Source organism: Myxocyprinus asiaticus, chromosome 13, assembly GCF_019703515.2.
Source record: "Myxocyprinus asiaticus isolate MX2 ecotype Aquarium Trade chromosome 13, UBuf_Myxa_2, whole genome shotgun sequence".
Classification (NCBI taxonomy): Eukaryota; Metazoa; Chordata; class Actinopteri; order Cypriniformes; family Catostomidae; genus Myxocyprinus; species Myxocyprinus asiaticus.
Genome location: NC_059356.1, coordinates 28,821,168 through 28,833,302, shown reverse-complemented (window position 1 = coordinate 28,833,302; position 12,135 = coordinate 28,821,168). Strand labels below are relative to the sequence as shown.

Here is a 12,135-nt window from a genome sequence, read left to right as displayed (position 1 = left end):
TAGAATGACAAACAATCTTTTGTAGCATGTATAGGCGGTTATTAAAGGGATGTAGTATTTGGAGGCACCTCTGCTAGTCATGCTCGTTCACGAGAACTATTTTTCATATTGCATTGTCATGCAGGACTGTTTGCGGAACACACTGCAAGAGTTAAAATTTTTATATTTTCGCGTATGTCATTGGCTAATTTTGTTCATGGTTAAATTGTTTTATGGAGAAATAATGGGTATACAAAAGCAACATTACACACTCAATGGATTTCCCATTTATTTATCATCAAAGGTGTTTCTTGTCTTAAGTTTATTCTTTTTTTTAGATCTGCATACAAAAAGGTTAATTAGTGTTTGACAAAAAGCGCTTGGTGCAGATGTAACCTGACACCAGTACTCGCTCGCACTGCAAAGCTTACTAAACAGATCCCATCTGATCATATCCACACAAAAAAAAATTCACTTAGGACATATTTGACTGTGTTTACAGACTTTCTACAGTGTGCGTTCCCGCGCTGGTAAAAAAATAATTCATTGTTTTATCTGCTTACTATAAACCGCCCTGTAATATTTAACTTTAATTTATTGCTGCTTGTCATTTTTATTTATGCAGATTAAACTATCATAAATATCATAATAAAATAAAAAGAAACAAATAATTCCACCTTCCTACTAGGAAAAGTGCAATGGCAAACTACAACCTGGAAATTCCTACAAAATATTGCACTCCACTTTTGCCAAGACGCAGAGGCCTGTCGTCACACAAACATTCCAAAACCAGAAAGATGCACAAACATGGTAATATACCTTGACTTTTATTCAAAAATATCACTCTGTGAAGCAAAGGTTCTGCATTACATGATGATAACACTTGTTTAACAAACATTTGCAAAGACACGTGTTCTAATCATGCTATATTGTTCTCTTTCTATAAGTACCTGTAACGCAAATACGAGCATTGCAGCATCATTTACAATATGGTTGCTCTGACATGTCTCTAATAACAGTCTAACACCTGCTAGGCTAACAGGATCATTCCAATTTTGTTTTCTTATAATATTATGACCATCATGCAATGAAATGCCATTATGATCAAACATCAAAGATATCAAGCAGAAATATCCCACATCCAAGTTTTATGTAACACAACATAATGACTAGACTTTCATTTTGATAAATGTTACATCATGGCAACCAAAAAATTCCTGCATTCATCTCCAAAACATCACATTTATGTTAGTTTGTCCCTCACACTCTCATTTTCATCCCATCAAAAACCATATATGGGGCTACTGTGAATAAGGTCCATATGTGCTTGGCCCCCAGTGATTGCCGCTTGCGGCTATATTTATTATAGGGACTAATAAATAAATGTAATATTATGGAACCCTATATTAATTGTACTGATTTTCTTCTTTTTCTTCTTCTTTTTTTTCTGCTCTAAAAGTGTCTGGGCATCAGAGACCGTAAGTTATACAGACACCAAACTTGGCTGGATGATCCCAAATCCCCCTCACTACTGAGGCGCACAAATGCACACCCATCTGACCCTAGGTGGCTCTGTAATAAACACATTTGCATTTTGGCTCATATCTCTGCAACCGTAAGCGCTAGAAACGAAATTCTGCAACCGTAAGGGCTAGAATCGAAACTCTGATTCCTTGAGACAACCCCTACAAAATGTATATCTCCGATTTCATTTCCATCTATAATTGTTTTCTGCCATTTAACATTTTTGAAAAACCTTCTCCTAGACCGTTAGTCCGATCGGCGTGCAATTTGGTATTCATCATCTAGGCCTACAGACCCTCCTGATAAAAAGTTATCAAAAGAATTTCGATACGTGAAATCGTTCCGAAGATGTTAATGATACAATTCCGTGGGGGTCATGTGACGCCATGCGAGGATCGGATGTGTGAATGGCGAGCTCTGCGCATTTTGCTAGTTTTAATACCTTTTAATGATATAAACTGGAGAGGTTCGATACACTCTGTTCCATAACTGTTCTTGGAGGTCAATATGTCAAAGAATTCAAAATCCTCAGGCTCTGGAGTCATTAAAAAAACACTTACATGCTCAAGCTGACACCCCCAAGAAGGCCGCGAGCCAGGGAGCAGATCTGGACGGGAAGGGCAGGAAATGCGGCGAGAGATGTTGAACATCTCAGCAATGCTATTGTTACTGACTTGGAGGATCTTGCTGTGATTCGTCGATCAATCACTGCCATGGAGGCAAAGTTCACTGAAATGGCTACAAGAGTGGCAGATGTCGAGAAACGGATCAATTATCTGGAGTCATCAGAGAGGGAATTATCTGCTAATCCGCTAGCGACCAAAGAGGATTTGTAGCATGTCTGAGAGAAGTTGGTGAACATGGAGAACTGTAGCCAGTGGAATAACGTCTGTTTTGTCGGAATTCCTGAGCCGAAGAGGGTCAGAATATGATGAAATTCCTGGATGGGCTCCTTCCGAATCTGCTCGACATAACAGGCCATAAGCTGGAAATCGAGTGAGCTCACAGGATTCCAGCGCAGAGATCCACGGAGGGAGACAGGCCCTGATCAATTCTGGCCAAATTTCTGAGATCATCCAATAAAGATCTTGTGTTACACGAGGCGAGGAATAAAGGAAGGCTTTCTTGGATAAACCACAGCATTTTCTTGTTCCCAGACTTTGCAAATTCGGCAAGAGAGAAACGTGATTGTTTCAAGGAATGCAAGAAACTTTTACATCAACGGAAGCTCGCTTTTGCACTGATATTCCCTGCCAAATTGAGAATAGGTGCTAAGGAGGGCTATAAAACATTCACATGCCCACAGCAAGTGATGTCCTTCATAAAGTCAGTGGAGTGAGTAAGTCATTTTGTGGTACTCATGTTGCAGCTGAGTGGACCGGCTCACTGAACATTCACTTGACTGTCTGAGAAAACTGAGCGCTTTTTTTGTGCTGGTTCCACTTAGCGACTGGAGTTTATTTTGCAGAGTGGCACACCTTCGGGACAGTTTTGTGGATGAATCTACACACTCTTTGAGTTTATTCTGCCTACTGGCTGGAGTTTGTTTTATAGATTATATTTTGCTGTGTAATTCTGTCTCACAAAATATGTACAGAAGCACCGGACTTGAGCAATCTGATAGCAAAGTTCTCTTCGCGGGGGTTCTCGTAGGCGTGCGTGGACTGTTTGAGTTTGGAGGGATGGACACCAGTTGGTGCTGTCGTGCATGGGGTTAATGAGCACATTTTTCTTTTTTCTGTTTGTTTTGTTCTGGGGGAAGTTCGGGTTTTAATGGTCGCACCAATGTTGGAATATGGTCTTTATAATCTTGTTTTTGACACACAATCTATTTTTTCTTATATGTCAAATGTTAATATGAGTGGATTGTCTCTCTCCACATGTAATGTGAATGGGTTGGGGCACCCCATAAAAAGAAGGAAGGTTATTTCTCTTCTTAAGCATAAGAAATATGATATAGTGTTTCTTCAAGAAACACACCTTTCTCCGCAGGAAGCGGAAAAATCTGGAAAGATATGGGGTGGGCATTTTTTTATAGTACTGGCTCGAGTAAGAGCAGGGGAGTCATTACACTGATAATTAAACATCTACAATTCAAATGTCTCAAACAGAGCCACATACGGAGAAAAAGAAATCATATAGTTGGCAGTATAATGTGTCCCTTTTGCAAAATCCTGAATTCCAACAAATGCTAAAGACTGAAATCAGTGTCTATATGGAGACCAACTGTTCCTCAGTATCCTCTGTGGACGTGGCTTGGGAGGCACTTAAGGTGGTTCTTTGGGGCTAGATTATACAGTATGCCGCATTCACCAAAGAATCCAAAGCACAAGAACTTGTGGAATTGGAAGGGAATATTAAAAGTGCCGAAGCAGAGCTGAAGCGCAGAATGTCGTCTAATGGCCTCAGGGAATTGACCCGATTAAAATACAGATATAATTCTATTTTGTCGTGGAAGGTGGAGTTTTGGCTTTTCAGGTCAAGACAGTCATACTTTGAGTCGGGGGACAAAGCGGGGAAGCCTCTGGCTAGATATTAAAAACAGAGAGAGTCTTTTTCTACCATTCCCTCAGTGAAATCTGCTGGTGGTAAAATTTTTACCCCGTCCATTGATATTAATAATGCTTTTAAAGAATTCTATCTTGATCTCTATGGTTCCACAGCTTTGTCTACTAATGAGGATATTAGAAACTTTGTGGAACCATTAGAACTTCCTGAACTGAATTCTCTTGATTCTGAGATAACCGTGGAGGAGCTTGGCAAGGTAATTAAGGCCTTGCCTACGGGCAAGACGGCTTTGCCGCTGAATTTTTTAGATCTTATGCTACAGAACTGACTCCACTTTTGCTAGAAAGTTTATACGGAATCATTAAAGAATGGAAAGCTTCCGCCAACCATGATACAAGCCTGGATCAGTCTGATTCTTAAAAAGGATAATGATCCAAGCGAGTGTAAGAGTTACTTTCCAATTTCCCTGATCCAGCTAGACATTAAAATATTGTCAAAAATTTGGGCTAACCGATTAAGTAAAGTTATGTCATCTCTTATACATATAGATCAGGTGGGGTATATTCTGGTCCGTAACTGTTCTGATAACATTAGGCGTTTCGTCAATATCATGTGGTCAGTGGCGAATGATCAGACTCCGGTCGCTGCCATCTCACTTGACGCTGAAAAGGCATTTGATATGGTAGAATGGGATAATCTTTTTTTTTTTTAATGCCCAATTCCCAATGCGCTATAAGTCCTTGTGGTGGCGTAGTGACTCGCCTCAATCTGGGTGGCGGAGGATGAATCTCAGTTGCCTGAGTCGTTGGAGACTGTCAACCCATGCATCTTATCACATGGCTTGTTGAGCATGTTACTGCAGAGACATAGTGCGTGTGATGGCTTCACGCTATTCTCCGCGGCATCCACACACAACTCACCAGGCGCCCCACTGAGAGTGAACCACATTATAGCGACCACGAGGAGGTTACCCCATGTGACTCTACCCTCCCTAGCAACCGGGCCAATTTGGTTGCTTAGGAGACCTGGCTGGATTCACTCAGCACGCCCTGGATTCGAACTAGCGACTCCAGGGGTGGTAGTCAGCGTCTTTACTCGCGTCTTTACCCAGGCCCCCCGGGATTATCTTTTTAAGATTTTGGAAATGTTCGGGTTTGGGAATACTTTTATTGGGTGGATTAAGTTACTTTATAGACACCCGGTAGTGGCGGTTCAAACTATTAATTTCTGATTATTTTACTCTGGATAGGGGCACCCGGCAGATTTGCTATCTTTCCCTCATAATGTTCTGTCTTGCCCTGGAACCATTAGCAGCTGGGATAAGAAAGGAGGAGGATTTTCGAGGGGTGGTTGCGGGGGGTGTGGCGCATAAGCTTCTGCTTTACACAGATTATATTTTATTGTTTGTCATTGACCCTACTAGATCTATGCCTTGCCTCCACAGATTTATTCATTCCTTTTCTAAGTTCTCAGGATACAGAGTTAATTGGTCTAAATCCGAATCTTTGGCTCTGACAGCGTACTGCCCGGTAACAGCTTTTCAGCCAGGCGCCTTCCAGTGGCTCAAACAGGGCATTAAGTATTTGGGTATTTTATTCCCAGCAAATTTGTGTGATTTAATTAGAGTTAATTTTGAACCTTTAATAAAGTTGTCGAGCGATGTGGGCAGATGAGCTTCATTACATTTACTGTATCTATGACTGGGAAGGTTAATGTTATTAACCCTCTGGGGTCAACGGACAGGCCGGCGCATTCTGCTGGATATTTTCCTCATAACAGCGGAAACAACTTAAAATACTCCATCATTTTTGGGCATATAGATAAGTGTAAGACATCATTAGAGACTATAAAGGGTCTACTTTTATTTGTGTACACTCACAATAACAACAAAACCTTGTGCTTTTGTAAAATAAAGAAAATAAACAGGGTGCGTTTTCAGCCACCTCTGTCTCCGCGAGCATCTTTCTGAAACACGTCACAAAAATGAACTGAAAAATATTATCACACAAACATGAAACATATGTCTAAAGAAAGCTTAAAACAATTCAAATTTAAAACAAATATTCTCCTGCAATGTAATCTGTATGAAACAAAGTGATGTACAGTTTCTCCTGACTCAGCTACTTATTGCTAATGTGATCACACCCACCAGCAGAGCACGCTATTCATACGGTAATGTGCTGAGACGATCAATGCAAATGGTAAACGCCCCCAACAGTGCCTTAAAAAACATCAAGTTCATTCACTTTTCTGCGCGTTTGGAAGATGGTATGCTACACAGGTGAGGAAGCTCCTGGCTAGTGACGAAGAATTCACATTTTCCTCAGAAGAAGAGCGGGAATCCGACGAGGGACATTTGCATTTTGAAGAGCGACTTGATCCAGCTGAGGATACAATTTCGGATGAGTAAGTCTTTACTTACATATTAGTTGACATGCTATTTTATATAAACATGTAAATATTTTACTAGTTGGACTATTTCCAGACTTGCCAGCCAGGATTCAGAGTATTGAAATTTGAAATATGTCCTAATAGGCAAGTTTTAGTTACATTTAAATGTTGTTTCGGCTAAAGCAGGTATTTAAATTGTATGCTGTATGATATAAATATGATATGTAATATGATATAAAAATAATATGAATGTTTAGATTATATTTTAACTAGTGTTTATGCTGCCTCATTGTCATCAACGAAGATTGTGCTTGCAAATATCTGTTCGGGTGTAAATGTGTAAAATGTGCTGTAAATATGCCCATATTAGAAAATCAGCATATTAGAATGATTTCTAAAGGATCATGTGACACTGAAGAGTGCAGTAATGATGCTGAAAATTCAGCTTTGATTACAGGAATAAATTGCATTTTACAATATATTCAAATAGAAAAGTTCTTTTAAATTGTAAAAATGTTTCACAATATCACTGTTTTTGTTGTATTTTGGATCAAATAAATGCAGCCTTGGTGAGCAGAAGAGACTTCTTTTTAAAACATTTAAAAATCTTACAGATATAAAACTTTTAAACGATAGTGTAGGTCTAAAGTTTTTAAGTAAAGTCTATATAAAGAAAATGTATGGTCAGATTACTTCTTTTAACTTAAACTTGATTCTGTGAATAAGCTACAAACAATACATTCAATCATTAAGTCTCCTCACATTCATTCTCACTCAGGGGAGGGTCTTTGTCTCCTCAGGTGTGAATCACATCAATATTCATGATCATCCACGCCTCCTCGCATATGGCCTTTCTAACACTAAAAGTGTCTTACAAAAGTTAAATGACTATATTGTTTTGTATGAATGAGTGATCAGGTCATGGTTTTCACATCATTTTTGTAGCAAAAACTCTAGGCTAAAAGATCCAGTTCTCAAAAGTCTTGTGAACAAATGTTTTGTATGTGTTATATGGCCTTATTTCAGTGACTTAATTTATTTTTTTATTTTTTTCAAAAACCACGCATAAACGTTATTTTCTCAAAAATACAAACATGTACATACATGTTGTTCACATATTATTGTAGCCCAGTTTGTGCTGAATACAGTGTTATCAGATTTTAGCCATTAATATGTTTTTAAGCAACTGAAAAAAGCACAAAGGTCAAGGCATGTCAAAACTTCTCCAGGGCCCAAAACACCCTCAGACCCCAGAGGGTTCAAATGAATTGTATTCCAAAATTAATTTACCTGCTACAATCTCTCCCTAAATAGATGTCCCTCTCTCTTATTTCAAGCAATGTGATAGCATAGCGAAGTCCTTCATTTGGAGTGGTAAACTTCCCAGATTACATTTCAATAAGTTACATAGGCCGATTGACAAAGGTGGGCTAGGCCTGCCCAAGATTTTGTTTTATTATTATGCATTCGGTTTCCACTTGAGAGAGCCCCTCCCTGATTTTGTACTGAACAGGAATTTCTTGCCCCTATTTTGCCATTGCAAAGCCTTTCTATCAAACTAACCGGAGAAGTTAAGTTACACCCCGTTATCTCGCATTTGCACACAGTATGGACAAAAGTGTCCAGAGTGTTTAATTTAGACATTTATTTAAATGTTGCCTCGAGCATATGGTTACACGAGCCCATCCACCATATTAATTATGTATTAATAAGTCCCCTTTCTGCTGGCCAGAGTGGACTGTGAGGGAGGTTAATACGCTCAGTGACCTATATGACAGTGGAGTATTGAGCTCCTTTGAAAATATGGTTTAACATTTTGGGATTCCCAGATCTCAGTTCTTTAGGTATTTACAACTGTGCCACCTGCTCTGTACTATTTTTTGGGACTAGCATACGTCCCCCTAAAGTGGCAGATACTCTGGGAGTGGTGATTACTGCTTTTGGAAAAGGTCATGAGGCATCAGTGTATTACTCCCTGCTAATGCAGAGTCTGGGGGACGGAGATTCAACTTCTCTTAAGAGATTATGGGAGAAAGATTTAAACTTGGTATTGGAGAAGGGAGTGTGGGCTAGGATTCTAAAAAACGTCAAGTCTACATCTAGAGATGCAAGGGTGTGCCTTACGCAATTTAAGATTTTACATACTGGACCCCTCTAGATTGTATAGGCTTGGTCTTAAGGACACACCCACCTGCTGGCGATGCCAATTTGAAGATGGGGACACAACCCATGTTTTTTGGTGGTGTGTTAAGATCCAAGAATTTTGGTTGAGGGTTTTGTGTGACGTATTGATCACTCAATTTTCAGGGGTTTAATTTGATAGTTTTTATGTTTTCCCTGAACTGTCTGGGAGTAGTGACGATGTTTTCATTTGTTTTCATGGTGTGATGCTAAACTGATAAATTCTACAGGTGAAGACCATAATTATTAGATGAGACATGTACAGTAATGAGATATTGTATTATGTTTGAAATTAATTTTATTATGATTTTCCTCTTTCCTGCATTTTCCTGCCTGCAATTCACTTTCTTTTGAGTGTCTTTGCAGAATGTGCATGTCTTCTCTTAAGGGGAAGAGGTGATTTGGAAAACAGTATGGACATTAATTCAATATCAATTAAATGTATTTGTACAGTGCTTTTAATAATACATACTTTTTTATATTTGCTTTACAGAGAACATTGAACTTTTGTGTAAAATGTTTATAATGTATGTCCAAATAAATGTTTATTTGTATTGCATTATGTAGTTCTTTTTGTACGGTAGTTTATTGTGAGACTGCTAAGACATTATTTCATACACAAGAAAAATAAATTCAATCTATCAACAGGATCAGTTGTTTAGTCAACACTGAGTTCTGAAACTTTGTATACATTATCTGCAGACATTCCTGACAAAAAGTTATCAAAAGAATTTTGATATTGTAAATTGTTCAGAAGATATAGGCCAATAGGTTTTTGGGTATGGCTTATTATGACTAATTGACACAAATTTTGTGAGCACATATTTTAAACGTAACAAAATTTGTACACATGGACAAGAGGACCCTCTGAGGTAATATGCCAAGTTTCATTTATCTTTGATGCTAGGGGGCACTATAACTTAAGAAAATCCTATTTTTGCAATTGTGCTCAAAGCAGGTGAAATGTCATACCAAAATAGCTGTCCACAGCATCCACAGGATCTTTTCTGTCAAATTTGATCATTTTGGTCATCTCGCCATATGTGCTTGGCCCCCGACAATAGTCGTTTGCGGCTATATTTATTATTATTCTGCCCTAAAACTGATCGTGCAGACCAAACTATAATGCCTAGAGACTTTCAGGGATGGTAGTACTCCAGCTGGCTCGCTGTACACATTGAATCACCTGATCGGTCCATAGGTGGCGCTATAGTGAACAAGCCAAAACAAAAAATCACATTTTGGGACATAACTCTTGAACCATAAGGGCTAGAAACAATTTTTTTTTCCAGTGATTCCTTGTGTCATGCCAAAGAGTTTTGCCCCCTGTCAAATTTTTGCTCCGCCCCTTCATTTTCCCGCTATTTTGGAATGTTTTTAAAAAAATCAAAACTAACTCATCCTAGGCCGTTTACCCGATCGGAACCAAACCAGTGCAAAAATATTCAGCACAGTCCCAATATGAAAAGCTATCAAAGGAATTTTGACATTTTTATTTATCTTGAAACTGAAATGTCAAAACGTATGTAGTGGGCATGTCCATTTTACTAAAACGGTTATAACATTTGAAGGGATTGAGATATTATCACCAAATTTGGTACACTTATGTATGGGGTCATTGTGAGCATACAGAATTGCACGCCTTTGCCTCTTGGTGGCGCTATAATAATTAAAAAACTGAAAATGGCACTAACTATGGAACGGTTGGGCCGATCGTATTGAAATTTTGCATGCAGTGTCTGTGTCTAAGGTGCCATCAATGTCTATAAGGACAGTTGCATACCTTGAAAAACATGGCCGCTATCAACAAAATCTTTTAGCAGCTATTTGAACTAGTCCTAGTCCATTCACCCGATCAGAACCAAACCAGTGCAGAAAGATTCTCTGGAGTCCCAATATTAATAATTTTAAAAAAGCTAACTTTGGATTCAATGTCACAAAGAGTTATAACCGTTTACTTAAACGGTTATAACTCTTGAATGGAATGAGATTTTCACAAAATTTGAATGTATGGGGTCATTCTGAAATTGCATACCTTTGCCTCTTGGTGGCACTATAACAGTCAGGAATGTAAAAATACCATATCTGTGTGATACCTCACCTGATGTTTCTCAAAATTAAGGCACTTTAACATTGTTTTAGTTGCTTTCAGGCTATCTAATTAATACTTAATATCTGTTGCATGTGAAATTAAAGGACCTTAAAGGCTTGAACCCCGTTAATCGCTGCTTGCAGCTATATTGTAATATTGGTTTTGTAAATGAATAATGAAATAAGTAATTTTTTGTTTTTCCTATTTTTAATTCCTAACTGAATATGAAATGAACGAATAATACACCGATTCAAAGTAACCAGAGCCCCAAACATTCTGAAATATATCATTTAGAGTGTATTGGTTTTGTCTTGAAATCAAGTCCAAATGAAAATCCAGTGGGCCATCTAACAGTCCTTTCATTACGAGCTTGTCACAGAGCAGACTGCTTTACGTGTCAGACAGTCGCACAGGCAACAATTCCGTTTGAAAGGGTTAGTGTGAATTGAAGATTAAGAAATATTAATTTATAAAAACGAATCTGGATAATCACAAATTCTGCATTTTGAATTACGATTTAAAGAGTAAAAAAAAAAAAAAAAAAAAGAAAAAGGTATCCGGAAATATGCTTTAATCGTTGCCAACCAATGCACCAATATCTTTTCAGATTTAGACAAATTAAAGTAAAAATTAAAATCCTAAAATCCCAATAAAGCCATTTCTCTGTGAGCACGATGTAAAACATACGCCTTACCTTTCAGGCTTCTTGTCTCGTACTGTAGCCTATCATTTTACTTTCGGTTTTGAAGCTTCAACGAACGAGCCCCCTAGTGTAAAATCCCCCTTACATTCCACTCACGGAGTGCAGGAGAGTGATCAAGTGGAAATAGTTATTATTGTACTGGTCTATAATTTGTGGTCAACAAACAGCAGTTCTTAAGTAGCGTGGATATACCATGGCGTGTGCTGCTGTTTTACAGTCAACCGCAACCTTTGGTGTAATTAAACATGTCCCCACCCCCTTAGAAAGTTTACACCGTTTGCAATGCGACACTCTTAAAATGAAAACAAATAAAATTAATCTTGGCTGAAGTGCACCCACATTATGAAATAAAATTCCAAGAACATAATAGTGTACATTATGCTACTATTATTATTTATATTTGTAATCCGTGGAAAAATATCTGTCCGCACTGACTCGAGAGGTTTACTGCTTTTATAAAACGGAGACAAAATGAATATGATGAAAGACGCCAATTTTTAACAAGCAGTTCAACGTGTTTATAAATGATCATGTGAATAAATAATTCCTCTGCAAAGTGATAACCACCGGGAGGCGCCAAGATGAGTCTGATTGCCTCTGTCTTCTGATTCCTCACAGCAGTGCCGGTCCTACCCCATATGGCACCCTAGGCGAGACCCTCCAGTCACCCCCAGTCACGTGCTAAAAATTTATGTATTCATTTTTACACAAAAAAGTACAAATTAATTTATAATTAAATATATCAGAAATGGGTATA

At 38.3% G+C, this 12,135-nt stretch overlaps 1 protein-coding gene across 2 annotated transcripts in view; it reads right to left on the bottom strand.

Moving 5' to 3' along the window:
• The window catches only part of LOC127450725 (uncharacterized), a 31,691-nt gene extending 20,097 nt beyond the window's left edge, over positions 1–11,594 (bottom strand). For both annotated transcript variants that reach the window (XM_051715035.1, XM_051715036.1), the window contains exon 1: positions 11,370–11,594. The gene's annotated coding sequence lies outside the window, so the exon portion shown is untranslated. The remainder of the gene's footprint in view (positions 1–11,369) is intronic.
• Between the last annotated feature and the right edge of the window lie 541 nt (positions 11,595–12,135).